Below are 4,359 nucleotides of genomic sequence, written 5' to 3'. Positions count from 1 at the left end.
AGATGTGTCTTTGCAGTGGTAGATTCAGGTCTGTTTACCCCATCCTTATTTCCAATTTCCTTGTGGGGCAACTTGTGCAGCCCTCAGATTTATGATCTTAGTGGACTGTGGATTTATAGAGCACTTGAGCATCCCACCCCCAAGGCACAACACCTCTCCTGCAGCTGTCAAAACCACCCACTCATCCCCACTGAGCACTGAAAAGTTCAGTGAGGGAAACTCCTTGGAAATATCACCCAGTTTTGCTCAAGAGGTTTTGCCCAATTGCCCAGGTCCTGAACATAAAAATGCCAAGTATAATGCGGAGTAAAAAACAGAGGTCAGACTAGTCTAAAGGGTGGAGCAGGAACTGTAGCCTGAGATGAGGGGTCAGAGCATGCTGGCAGCCTACAGGCTTGAACTTTCCCTGCTGAGCCCTGGCCCTGGAACACTTAATGATGTAGATCATCCACCATGCAAGTCATGCAGTAAAAAAGAGGCGTTCTTGAGACTGAGCTAATTCTGGAAGCTGGAAATCTTAAGTACCACTCCCACAAAAAAAAAAAAAAAAAAAAGTTTTCCTAATGACTTTTCCTTTATGTGTTTATTATAGAAGATGAGCGTGGAGTCAGTGGCTAGAATATTACATAAGCTACTGCATATGCTAAATGTAAGTAATTTATCACTAAATGAAGCTTCCTTATACTGTTGTATATATATTCTCTCTCTCTTCTCTTCCATTCCTTTTCCCTCTCCTTTCCTTCCCCTGTGTATACATGTGCCTGTGCATGTGTGACAAGGTCTTTCAATAAATCTGGAGCTCACTGATTGAGTGACAATACCTGGCCAAGAGCTGTAGGCCTAGGAACCCTTGTATCCCTGCCTCGCTGGCACTAGTATTATAAGCATGAACTACCATGCCCAGGTGTTGGGTATCCAAACTCTCAGGTCCTTGTGCTTTAGTGGCAAGCAGTCTGCCCACTGAGCCATCTCCCACACCCTAATATATTCCTCTATCTAAGGCAGCTCTGAATTACATTTATTGTTACACCCATTTTAAAGGTGAAGTAATTAAGCTTAGAGCAGTAACATGACAAAATCCACACCATGAATTTCACTACCCATAGCTGGAAATCAGGGGATATATATCAGTTAAGCAAGTTCAAGTGATTCTCTGTCCACTCAGCCTCTCATTGTTTCACACCATAGCAAAGGATAACAGTGCCTGTCACTCAGCCTGCTTTGTAGACTTATGTCTACCTTATAGCTTTAGACACTGCAATCAGAGTCCCAGAGATGCCTCTCTGTAGATGAGTGTGCTGCAGAATCAGGTTTTCCATTGCTGTGAGAGGGCAGAGGTGGATGGTGCCAGTTTTCTACTGGCGGAGTTCTTGTCTTTCCCCATCTCTTCACTTCTAGCCAGTTTCTTTGCTCATGTTAGCATTTCATCCACTGATGTACAAACACTAATGAGGCTGGAGAGACACTCAGAGGTTGCGTTCATATCCTCCTGCTCTTGCAGAGAATCTGAGTTTAATTCCAATCCTTCACACACGGCAGGACACAACTGACATAACACACACACAAGTACCCACATAAATAGTTGCATGGTGTCAGTGATAATTGGATGGTGCACGTTGTGGAGCATCCAGGAATAATAGTATGTGTCTGTTCTGATCACCAGCATCATAGGATGTGTCTTCAACCTGTGTAAAGGTGCTCCCTGAAGAGCTAGAAAACTAAGGGATTTTTATATCATTGTTACCAAGTTCAGTATGGCCTGTGTCGTCAACCTGCTGGAGTTCATCTCCTCACTCTGACACTTGCATAACGTCTAGTAAGGTGCCTAAACTCACTAAGAACCAGTTCCTCCCCTATCGATAGGAAATAATACAGGATCAGCTTCTCATGGGGAAGATTTGATTCTCAGAGAATCAAGTGACTCAGTGGACACAAGCGGATTTGTACAAGTGCCCAGAATGTTATTAGTCATGTTCCTGGTGTTAACTGATGCTAACACCAGTCCAGAGGCCGTTCAAAGAATCAAACTGAAGTCTTTTGTAAAACTCTGTACAAAAAATAAATAAATAAATAAAATGTGAGCAGCTATTCAATTCAAGGGCTACTTGTATATTCCTGGTGGAATGATGAATATTGGACTAGACTTGCTGTGTCTGTTTGATTGGAACATGCAGCCTAAAATAGACATATATTAGTCCTTTAAAATAGAGTGAGAAAAACACTGTGGAGAAGAACATGAATTGAGAGTGTAGAATTTTTGCAGTCAATCCAGAAAATAAAGAAAAACAGATACTTTGGGAACAACATGAATTATTTGAATAAATCAGCAAGTTGTTCTACATTTTTCAGAATCTTTTAAATACTGTGGAGTACTCAATATTTGAATTACTTGTTTACGATATTTCATTGTTCGACTCTCCTCTCAATTCAGTGGACCAGTCCAGAGCTCTCTGCCCTTCCAAATGCAGGAAAGCTTCACTTCTTCCCATAGCTCATGGCCTCACAGATAGCATTGTCCACAGACAAGAATAGCCCTGTTCAGCTGGTTTGAACAGCAGCCACAGCTCCAGATCTGACATTACCATGATGTTCTTGCTGATGGGGAGCACACATTTCACATCTCACAAGTATGTTCTGTAACATAGAGAAGAGATTTCAGGGGCAGAAAGCTTGGAGTTAGGAAAGATTAGTGAGAAGGGATCTGGGTGAGATGTGACAAGGACTTGAGATCAGAAAGCTGATGGGAGGCAGAGCTAACACATCAGGATGGGTACACTTTGGTAAACTATGGCTTTGAGAGATGACTCTGAAGGGCTTGGATACTACAAGGAGAACTGGAAATATAAGAGGAAGAAGAAACAGAAGAAAAATCACAAAATAATTCTTTTGGATTTGAAATATCTCTGTAAGCTGCATATAAAAAGGTCAAGTAATAGAGACAGCGCCAGGGCAAGTGAGAGCCGGATGGGCACTGGGCAACTCTGTGCCTCCCAGAGGAAAATCAACTAAACATGGGCAAAGGAGATCCTAAGAAGCCGAGAAGCAAAATGTCCTCATATGCATTCTTTGTGCAAACTTGCCTGGAGGAACTCAAGAAAAAGCACCTGGATGCAGAGTTCTCGAAGAAGTGCTCAGAAAGGTGGAAGACCATGTCTGCTAAAGAAAAGGGGAAATTTGAAGACATGGCAAAGGCTGACAAGGCTCGTTATGAAAGAGAAATGAAAACCTACATCCACCCCCACAAGGGGGAGAACAAAAAGAAGTTCGAGGACCCCAATGCATCCAAGAGGCCTCCTCTGGCCTTCGTCTTGTTCTGTTCTGTGTATGTCCCCAAATCAAAGGAGAGCACCCCGGTTTGTCCATCGGGGACGTTGCGAAGAAGCTGGGGGAGATGCGGAACAACACCGCTGCGGATGACAAGCAGCCCTGCGAGAAGGCTGCCGAGCTGAAGGAGAAGTATGAGAAGGATATCGCTGCTACAGAGCTAAAGGAAAACCCGATGCGGCCAAGAAGGGGGTCGTCAAGGCTGAAAAGAGCAAGAAAAAGAAGGAAGAGAATGATGAGGAGGAGGGTGAAGAGGATGAGGAAGAGGAGGAAGAAGAGGAAGAGGAAGATGAAGAAGAAGATGATCATGATGATGAATAAGTTGGTTGTAGTGCAGTTTTTTTTCTTGTCTATAAAGCATTTAACCCCCCTTTACACAACTCACTCCTTTTAAAGAAAAAAATTGAAATGTAAGGCTGTGTAAGATTTGTTTTTAAACTGTACAGTGTCTTTTTTTGTATAGTGAACACACTACCGAATGTGTCTTTACATAGCCCTGTCCTGGTGGTATTTTCAATAGCCACTAACCTTGCCTGGTCCAGTCTGGGGGCTGTAAAATTTAAAGCAGGTTCTTGTTGGTGCACAGCACAAATTAGTTATATATGGGGACGGTAGGGTGTTTTTGTTTTTGTTTTATTTTATTGTTTTTATTGTTTTTCATCTTCAGCTGACTCTGATGCAGCCTATACGAAGATAATTCTTGTTCTGTTAACTGAATACTTCTCTGTAATTGCAAAGAAAAAAATTGCAGCTGTTTTGTTGACATTCTTGATGCTTCTAGGTAAATACAATTTTTTTATTAAAAAACAAAAAAGTCAAGTAAATATTTTTCCAGATGTGCAGAGAAAATACAGATTCTCCTAATGGCAGTATTTACCTGCTATCATTATATAACATGTTTGAAATAGCTAATACCCATGAGGGTCAAAATCTAGGCCCTGACAGGCATTCCTATAAGGAGTAGACCAAAATAGAGGCATGCAAAGGAAGTCCCTGAGACAGCCTGAAAGGAGATAGGGATGTAGCTCGTTAGAT

General features: G+C 42.1%; 1 pseudogene; it reads left to right on the top strand.

The window, feature by feature from the left end:
• Positions 1-3,008: 3,008 nt before the first annotated feature.
• On the top strand, positions 3,009-3,645 carry LOC118583153 (annotated as a pseudogene).
• Positions 3,646-4,359: the final 714 nt, after the last annotated feature.

The sequence above is a fragment of the Onychomys torridus genome, chromosome 4, assembly GCF_903995425.1.
Source record: "Onychomys torridus chromosome 4, mOncTor1.1, whole genome shotgun sequence".
NCBI lineage: Eukaryota > Metazoa > Chordata > Mammalia > Rodentia > Cricetidae > Onychomys > Onychomys torridus.
The sequence above is the reverse complement of the archived record's forward strand: the minus strand, read 5'-3'. Positions and strand labels throughout refer to the sequence as shown.